At 52.3% G+C, this 9,855-nt stretch overlaps 1 protein-coding gene across 11 annotated transcripts in view; it reads left to right on the top strand.

The window, feature by feature from the left end:
• The window catches only part of KLC1 (kinesin light chain 1), a 129,059-nt gene that overhangs the window by 52,817 nt on the left and 66,387 nt on the right, over window positions 1-9,855 (top strand). For 7 of the 11 annotated variants that reach the window (XM_023514513.1, XM_012806566.2, XM_012806567.2 and 4 more), the window contains exon 1: window positions 3,290-3,568. The exons of the other annotated variants lie outside the window; for them this stretch is intronic. The gene's annotated coding sequence lies outside the window, so the exon portion shown is untranslated. Of the gene's footprint in view, window positions 1-3,289; window positions 3,569-9,855 lie in introns of those variants that run through there. 11 annotated transcript variants of the gene reach the window in all.

Here is a 9,855-nt window from a genome sequence, read left to right as displayed (position 1 = left end):
CAGCAACCTCCAACTCCTGGGCTCAAGAGAGTCTCCTGCCTCAGCCTCCCAAGTAGCTGGGACCACAGGCACCAGCCACAGCGCCTGGCTACTTTTTGGTTGCAGCCATCATTATTATTTGGCGGGCCCGGGCTGGATTCAAACCCGCCACCTTAGGTGTATGTGGCTGGTACCTTAGCCGCTTGAGCCACAGGCACTGAGCCGCTTCTCTGCCTCTTAATCTCTCCCCCTTATTCAGGCATTCACTGAGAGGGCTGTCCCCTGACTGCAGACCCCTCAGAGTGGAAGGCAAATTCCAGCCTCCTGACATCCACAAACGTTTATAGTAAAAAGATGAATGCTTAAAAAAGCAGCAACTTTCTGTTCATTCCTCCACAAATGAGGCTGTATGTGTTTTTCCCTCTCATCGTTGTACTTTTCTTTCTGCTATTCCTCTACCTGCTGGATCCTTTACATTTACTATGTGACTGTGTTCCATCCCTGGGGAGCACGGAGCTCCCCCTGCACCTTCTCCAGGCCCCCGTCTCAGCTCCCAGGTGCCTGCTTTGCTGCCCAGCCTTGCAGTAATACCAGAGTTCTCCATAATCCTGGGAACAGCGTGAATACGTGAAGCTTCAGGCTGGCTTGTCTCTGCAGGCCCAGCTGCCTGGCAGGTTGCAGGCTCTGTGTTCCTCGAGTCCATGTTTCTGCAGAGGTTTTTGGTCCTCCTGACCAGGGACCTCAGTCACAGCTTTGGCAGTAGCCCTCTCTGAGCTGCTGCAAGGCTTGGAGGATTGAAAGGGACTGAGGATGCTCAGGTTGGCTCAGAAAGGGCAGGGCCTGCTAGTATCTGCATGAGGCCTCAGGAGATGAGTGGGAGATTCCTGTGCTCTAGCCCTGCCCTGGACAGTCAGGGCACCTACCAGCGCTGCTGGATGTTCAGGGCAGTAGAGCAGAGTGGCCACATCTCTTGATCTTGGGTGGCAGCTTGGGAGCCAAACCCTAGGGGCAATGGCTCCAAGGCTGGCAGGAGTTCCTGAGGATCATGGCAGAAGTCAGAGACTCATGGGGATCTTTCATGTCTGCTTCCCCAGGGGTGGTGGCGAGAGGAGCAGCTGTGTGTGAAGGAAGCCTAGAAAAGCTGTGGCCGGGTCTTCCTCTCTCCTGCAGGTGCTGGGCCAGCTATGGTGATGAGGAAGGCACAGACCCCTCCTATTCTGGTGCTCATAGGTTGAGGGGGAGGTGAGTGTGGGGTGTGTTGAAAAACCACACAGTGCCTATTAGTGGAAAGGACAGGTAGGAGCTCAAGGCCTTGCCTTAGGCTGGTACTGTCAGAAAAGACCCTTGTACGCAGGACTCCTGGATGAGTCTTGGAGTACCAGAGTAGAGGCGGGGGACAGAGAGCATTCTAGGCAGGGAAGACACTATGCACAGGGTAAGGGGATGTGAGATCATGAACTCATGGATGGCTAAGGGTGTTCAGGAGACAGGAGAACCTGGAGGTCAGCAGTACCAGGTCCTAGGGGCCTGGTAGACCAAGGTGAGTTTGGAGTTGCCCCAAGAGTGATGCATGGCAGGCTTGGTGCGAGTGGTGGGGGATCCGGCCTCTTCTCTTTCAGGCTCACTGTGCCAGAGGACTTGGCCCTGGAGCACTCTCCTGTGACTTTGTGCCTCCCTGACCTCCTCTGCCTGTTACATCATCTCACTTTAAGTCTCTGCAAGAGCATGTATTTCCTTGTGTATTGACGGCCTTCTTTCCTCACTGGAACGTAAACTAGACAGCAGAGATCTTTCCGGTTCACCAATGTATCCTTCCTTAATTCTTATCTTCATAGAGCTCTGCACATGTTTCTTGAGGAAACAGAATAAGGAGGTGATAAAGCCTGAAAAAGTGGTGGCAGTGGGCTGGATTGGAGGACTACTGAGGAAGCTGACTCATGGCCATCTCTAAGAAGCACTGTTATAAAGGGAAGGGACCCAGGCATCCCAGATTTCTTGCAGGAATGATGGATGAGAACAGGAGACAGTTACTGAGCCTAGAGGCACAGAAAGAACTGAGCCCTTGCCAGAGCATCTGGCAGTGAGCTGGTGAATGCCCAGCCCAGCGGTGGTTGGTAAGGAGCCGGTGACTCTAAGCAGCAGTTTGGCTGAAATCATTTATGGTGGTGTGGAGGACATTTGTCTGGCCCTTACTCTCTACCTCTCCCTGGGGCCAATTCTAACTGCTGTGTCACCCGCAGGAGCACCCCCTTGTTGGCCCACCTTTGTACTTAGAAATGAAGTTAAAGTAACTGGACCTCTGAGTGATGAGGAGCAGTTGTTTCCCTGGTGACTACAGGTACAGCTGCAGGGTTCAAAGGTGGAAGAGGACAGTAGTTCACAAGACAGGGTGGGGGGGGGACCAGCCCAGAGGGCTAGGGGAGCCCTGCACTTGAAAAGTTTGCAGACATCTAGAGTGTTTCCCAAGCTGGTAGCAGGCAAAGAAAGCTGGCCTTGCACTGAATCAGCTCGCCCTCCTGGCTGGCTGCTGAGTCAGGTCTGCAGAGCTGGCTCCAGCAGGACACCCAGCAGCTCTCTGACCTGAAAGCTGTCTTTAGGCCCGGGCTGGAGGTCAAGGCCCTGTAGCCAGGGGTGAGGGTTGGTGGTGGTTGCAGGGGGTGCCACGTAGAAAGTGAGCATCTCCTGTCTCAAGAGGACCTTGTTCCCCCCTTGAAGTGCAGCTTGTGTCTGGACTTCACAAGCAGGAAGGGGGAGAGTGCCTGGAAAGTACTGTTGCTGTCCCATTCTGGAGGAGAGGGAATAATGAGGTGGAGGTTTGGGGGCCAACGTCTTGACCAATTCGGTAACAGGCTGAGCCTGGCCTGGCTAGGGTCCTTCCTTTCTGGGGAGCTTATGGCAGCCCTCCTTGCGGGGTTCTGGAAAGAGTTCCGTGAGCATGCAAAGCATAAGCGATGGGGAGCAGGATGGGGCTGGACCGCCGTCTAAGCGCTTGATCATCGCTGCAGTCGAGGCCGCGACCCTGGGGCGGGCCACCCCACCGACTGCCGTCCCGGGCCGGCACCCAGCCCCGGCCAGCGCCCCGCCCACCGGTCGCGAGGACCGCGAGCCCTGCACCCACCGCCCCGCTGCCCGTGACCGCTCGCTTGATAGCCTAACGGTCGCCCCTGCCCTCCCGGCCCCACCTCGCCCGGCTTTTGCGGGGAGCCAGCCACCTGGCCTCAGTTTCCCCGGCTCCTGGCCACGCCGGGGCGAGGGGGCGATGACGTCATACAGGCGCGCGGCATTGTGGGCCGGGGCGGGGCGGGGCGGTGGGGAGCGGCGCGGAGACGCCATTTTCGGCGGCTAGAGCAGCACAGGCGGCGGGGCCGGAGCGGCCGGGGTGGTGGGGCTGCGGCTGTGAGGCAGCGCCGAGTGGACATTGCGCGGGAGGCCGAGCATGCTGCGGGGTAGCCGCGCCAGCGCCACTCGCTCGTGACTGGAGCGCCGCGGCGAGGCGGCGGGCCCGGCGCAGTCTCTGCTCCGCGCACGCGCACGGCAGCGCCTCCCGGTGCTGACAGCGCGAGGGAGCGCGGCCCGCAGCAGCAGGACGGTGAGTCCCCGGCCCCGGCCCCTTCCTTGGTGGTCCAGTCCGGTTCCGGGCCCGGTGCGGTCTCGCCCCAGGCCACAGCCCTGTCCCTGTACCCGCCCATTTCATGGCCCTGTTCCCTTCGGCGTCCCCCTGCAGATTGAGGTCCCTGGGTCCCCCGCCCTGGGCTACTACTTTCTCCTCATCCATGTCCCCACTCGGGGGGTCCAGGTCATTGTCCCCGGTCCGAGGTCTCTGGGTCCCCCGCCCTGGGCTACTACTTTCTCCCCATCCATGTCCTCATTCGGGTCCAGGTCCTTGTCCCCGGTCCGAGGCTCCCTTCCCATCTAGGTACCTAGTCTAGATTCAGGTCCCTGTCCCCAGCTCCTTCTCCCGCCCTGGGCCGCTGCTCCTCCCCGGTCAATGTCTTCCCCGCTAGGTTCAGGTCCCTGCCCCCGGCCCGGAGGCCTGAAGCTCCCTTCGCATCTGTGTCCCCCATCCTGTCCCCGCCCCGGTCCCTCCTCCTCGGCTCCGCGCTCCTGCGGGCGGGGGCGGCAGTTCCCGGAACAGCTGCGGACCCGGGGAGCCGTGCGACTGGGGATGTGGCCGCCCCCGGGAACGCGGCGGGCGGGGAGCCGGTGGCCGGGCGGGCTCGCTTTGTCCGATTCCTCCTCTTCCGTCCGGCCCCCGCCCTCTCCCGTGGCACCGCCCTGAGCGGACGCGCCTGTCATCCTCGGGGGCGCCGGGAGCCCGGGCGGAGCCCCTCCCAAGAGCCCCCTGCACCTCGCCTCCTTGGCGATCCCTTTCTTTCAATAGGCAGATGGGAAATGTTTCAGGCGACCCTGTTCACCTGAGCTGGCGTTGCTGCAACTAAACTTGAGGCAGTCCCTGTCCTGGATAGCTTTTTCATTGTAAAAATTTGGTGCTTCTCTTTCCTTAAAAAATTAAAATAAAGCGTTAAAAAGTAAAATTTATGCGTGGCAGAGTGGATGGTTTTCTAACTGGGATTTGCAGGTGATTTTCAGGTGTGTTTGTATTAGAATTTTTGCTTTCTGTTACTGTTTTATTGTTTCAAAGCAGAATTTGCGTATTAAGTGCTTGATAAGGAGTGTTTGCAAAAATGATGTTTTTTTAAAAGTATGAGAACAAAACGTTTGAGATAATGCCATTTAAAGTGCTGTGCGAAAGAGAAGTTGGATCTTTGCATGAGTATAATTCCAAGGTTTTTTTTTTTTTTTTTTTGTACAGCATGACTAAGCCATTGATGAGAATCAATTCTGGAAATGTTGGAATGGTTCAGTTAAAAACCGTTTAGGAAATAGGAGCAACCTCCATAAGTCCTCTAATCATATTGTAGTTACAGATTTACTTCTTCCAGAGACAGACAACACACCTCTGTATGGTGGGAAGTTTGACTCATTGTTTTGGTTCCTATTTTGTTTCCTAAGTGTAAGAATACAATGATGCTAAACATCAAAAAATTAAGGTTGTGTGGCATCTATGTGGGAGGGAAGGCAATCTGCAGAGCTGCTTTCTCCAAGTGAGGAAGAAGGCAGCAGCACTGTGTTGCAGTGCAGCCCGGCAGGTCTGTGGTGGCACTGTGTGTGGAGGACCTGGGGTGCCGCCTTGCAGCCTCAGCTCCTTCACCTTGGTTGGCAGGGCCTTAGAAAAGCACAGTGCACCATACAGGATAGAAGGAAGGGAGTACCACTGGGAAGAGGCACACAGCATCTTAAATATTTCATAATAAGTAAAAACTGCAGTTTGAATTTATACATTTTAAAAAAGTGTACGTTCTTAAGCACATTTCACAATACTGGAAAAGAAAAGTCAGTGTTACTTTCTATATAGGGCTGTAAACTATCTTTAAAATATTTATGTAAAAAAACTAGACAGGTCAAAAGTTGAATGAAATGTAGAATTTGTATAATCTGGAAAAAGATAAGAAACCTGTATTTTATGTAACAAAGAAGTGATCAGTAGTAATCCTCAACAATAATACTTTGGAAGCTTCAAGTGTCAAATTTCATGATGTGGAATGAAAATGACTTACACATTACAATTATGAAAGGCTGATCTGTTGAGAACCAACTGGCAGGTGTTGGTTGATTAAGTAGTTGATGTTTTGGTGGAAGCGACAGCCTGGTATGCACAGGTAGCACAGATCAGGTTCAGTCTCATGGTGAACACTCTGAAAAGATGACTTCTCACAGGAGACTTAAGGAAAAGTACAGATTGGCCAAGTGTCGGCAGCCCTGAGGTTGCACTGTGGTGAAGGGGCCTGTGGCAAATGGGTGAGAGTGGAAAAAGGAGGGAGTTGCCACTAATTCAGAGGCTGACAGTTCTCACTTGGGGATGCAGGCTGACTGAGTGGCTGCAGGAACAGCAGAGGAGATGGATTAGCTGGGGTGGGGTCATAATGTCCTTTACTTGGGGCTAATTAGATTGGGGCAAGGGCGGGGCTACAGGCAGGAAGAGGAAAGGATGGGGTAGCCCAAATGTTTGCAGCCTAAGTGGCCCTGTGAAAATAGGCCATAGCAGTCCTCTGCTAATGTTTTTGCCGATGTTCTCTAAGCATCCTGGTCCCATCTCTTTCTCTGTCTTCCTCCTGCTCTCAGGTGCATCTGGGGTTTTAGCCAAACTGCTCATGATCTAGTTAGTGCTGTCCTCACTTCTCCACATTCCTCAGCACTCCTCGCTATCCAAAGTACTAAATATTATACTTAATCATTTTATTTTGTTTGTTTCCTGTCTCTATTGACATCTCTACAAGGGCGGGGATTTTTGCCTCTTGTATTCAGTGTCAGTGTTTGGCACATAATGGGCTCTTCATGTTTCTGGAAGGAATGCATCTAGAATGCATCTCTAACTTGGGTGACTCACTGGCTAATGACTCCCACCAAGATAGGGGAAACAGGACAAGGATAAGACAGTGGATGTGCTTTTGGATATGTTAAATCTGCAGTGCTTATGAGGGAGCCACACGGATTAGTTGGAGATGCAGGACTGGAGCTCCAGGGAAAGGCTCTGGCTGGAGGTAAAGAGCTGAGTCTGCAGTAGAGCTTGAGAACCCTGGGGTTGTCCATGACATCCCCCGCTAGAGACTGCAGAGTGGCTCTGAGAGGCACGTGCCCCAGGAGGAGAGGAGTAGGTTAGTAAGAGGCCAGGGAGGAATTGGACGGTACATCTCCATTGAATTTGGCTGCCAGGAGGTTCCTCCTGACCTTTTGCATTTTTCTTGAGAATGTTACCTCCAAGGGCGGGGCTGATTCCCCACTAACCTGTGTTGTTTTTCCCAAGGCATCCTTGTCTTTCTACCTTGTAGCCTCCTAGTTAAGATACTCGTGTTTCGGCTCGGCGCTTGTAGCTCAATCAGCTAAGGCGCCAGCCACATACACCTAAGGTGGCGGGTTCGAATCCCCAGCCCTGGCCCGCCAAACAACAATGATGGCTGCAACCAAAAAAAAAAAAAAAAAAGATACTCGTGTTTCTTTTCTTTTTTTTTTTTTTGCAGTTTTTGGCTGGGGTTGGGTTTGAACCCGCTACCTCCGGTATATGGGGCTGGCGCCCTCCTCCTTTGAGCACAGATGTCGTCCAGTTTCAATTTTTTTTGAGGCAGCTGAAAACAATGTGGATCTCTGCTTTTTGAATGTGCTTGTTGTATTGTCAACTTAAAAAATAAAGCAGATAAGTGAGTATCAATAGAGCAGACATTTTAAGCTGAGTGAGTTAGGTGTATATATAGAGTAGATAAAATAGCCCAGTTATCTTTTTTTTTTTTTTGAGACAGAGCCTCAAGCTATCCCCCTGGGTAGAGGGCTATGGCTTCACTGCTCACAGCAACCTCCAACTCCTGGGCTCAAGTGAGTCTCCTGCCTCCGCCTCCCAAGTAGCTGGGACCACAGGCGCCCGCCACAAGGCCCGGCTATTTTTTGGTTGCAGCCATCATTGTTGTTTGGCGGGTCCGGGCTGGGGATTCAAACCCGCCGCCACCTTAGGTGTACATGGCTAGCGCCTTAGCTGGTTGAGCCACAGGCGCCAAGACTAGCCCAGTTATCTTAATTACTTTTTTTTTGAGACGGAGTCTTACTTGGTCACTCCCAGAATAGTGCTGTGGCATCTTAGCCCACCCAAACTCTTGGTTTCAAGCGATTTTCTTGCCTCAGCCTCCCAGGTAGCTGGGACTGCAGGTGCCCACCACAACGCCTGGCTATTTTTTTTGTTGCAGTTGTCATTGTTGTTTAGCTGGCCTGGTTCGGTTTCCAACCCACCACCCTTGGTGCATGTGGCCGGTGCCGTAACCACTGTGCTATAGGCGCCAGGCTATTCAGTCTTACTCTGTGACCTGGGTAGAGTGCTATTGGGTCACAGCTCACAGCAACCTCAAACTTTTGGGCTCAAGAGATCTTGCCTCAACTTTCTGAGTAACTGGGACTATAGGTGCCTGCCACAATGCCTGGCTAGTTTATTTTTCCCTCCATGGGTCTCTCTCTCTCTCTTTTTTTTCTTTTAATATTTCTATTATTTATTTATTTGCAGTTTGTGGCCAGGCTGAGTTTGAACCCGCCACCTCCGGCATATGGAGCTGGTGCCCTACTCCTTTGAGCTACAGGTGCCGCCCTTTTTTTTTTGAGACAGAGTCTCACTTTATTGCCCTGAGTAGAGTGCTGTCATGTCACAGCTCACAGCAACATCCAATTCTTGGGCTTAGGCGATTCTCTTGTCTCAGCCTCCTGAGTAGCTGGGACTACAGGCACCTGCCACAACACCTGGCTATTTTTCTTGCAGTTTGGCCAGATTCAAACCTACCACCCTCGGTATATGGGGCTGGTGCCCTACCCACTGAGCCACAGGCGTTGCCCTATGGGTCTCACTCTTGCTCAGGCTGGTATGGAATTCCTGAGCTCAGTCAAGTGAGCCACCTGCCTTTGCTTTCCAGAGTATTGAGCCACTGTGCCTGGCGAATTTCTGTTCTTTTTAACTAAAAAATCATGAGGTATGAAAACTATTTTAGTATAATATTTGTATTAGTTTTCTCTTTTTCTTTTCTTTTTTTTTTTGAGACAGTGTCTTACTCTGTTACCCTGGGTAGAGTACCGTGGCATCAGCCTGGGTCACAGCAACCTCACACTTCTAGCTCAAACCATCCTGCCTCAGCCTCCTAAGTAGCTGGGACTACAGGTACTGGCCACAAAGCCTGGCTGTGTTTTTTATTTTTAGTGGAGATGGGAGGTCTCACTCCTGCTCAGGCTGGTCTCGAACTCCTGTGCTCAAGTAATCTTCCCATGGTGGCCTCCCAGAGTGTTGGGATTACAGGTGTAGCTACCACGCCTGGCCTATATTAGTTTTCTGTTTGCTATATAACAAACATCATATGTGGCAAATTTAGCAGCTTAAAACAGCCCCTGTGTATTATCTTACTGTTTCTGTAGGTAGGAGTTCTGCAGGATGAGCTGTGTTCTCTGCTCAGGTCTCGCCTGGCTATAGTCCTGTATTAGCCACCAGTTCTCTTATGGAGCTTGGAGTGCTCTTTCAAGTTCTTGTGGTTACAACTGAATTTGGTTCTTTTTGTGGTAGGACAGGGGTCCTTTCCTTGCTAGCTGTTGGCAGGGGGCTGCTCTTAGGTTTTGGAGTTGCCCAGATTCCTGGCCTGTGGCCCTCTCCAGTTTTCAAAGCTCCTGTAGAAATCTTCCTCATCCTGAGCTCCTGTGTCAGGGCGCTAGGTCTAGATTGAAAGGGTGTGAGATGAGGTCAGGCCCGTGGGATAATCTCCCTAGCTTAAGGTCAGTTTATTGGGGACCTTAATTACACCTGCAAAATCACTTTCTAGTGGTGCCTGCCTGCCTGCTAGATTGAGTAGCTGGGAGAAGGTGTATATATACCAGTAAAGTCAGGGGAAGGAGAGTTCTTTTTTTTTTGAGATAGACCCTCAAACTTTCGCCCTGGGTAGAGCACGTGGCATCACGGCTCACAGCAACCTCTAACTTCTGGGCTCAAGCGATTCTTCTGCCTCTGCCTCCCAAGTAGCTGGGACTACAGGTGCCTACCACAGTGCTCAGCTTTTTTTTTTTTTGAGACAGAACCTCAGGCTGTCCCCCTGGGTAGAGTGCTATGGCATCACAACTCACAGCAACCTCTAACTTCTGGGCTCAAGCGATTCTTCTGCCTCTGCCTCCCAAGTAGCTGGGACTACAGGTGCCTACCACAGTGCTCAGTTTTTTTTTTTTTTTGAGACAGAACCTCAAGCTGTCCCCCTGGGTAGAGTGCCATGGCATCACAGCTCACAGCAACCTCCAACTCCTGGGCTCAAG

Source organism: Otolemur garnettii, unplaced genomic scaffold (genome assembly GCF_000181295.1).
Source record: "Otolemur garnettii isolate 467f Iridium unplaced genomic scaffold, OtoGar3 scaffold00054, whole genome shotgun sequence".
NCBI lineage: Eukaryota > Metazoa > Chordata > Mammalia > Primates > Galagidae > Otolemur > Otolemur garnettii.
This window is presented reverse-complemented; position numbering and strand designations above follow the sequence as displayed.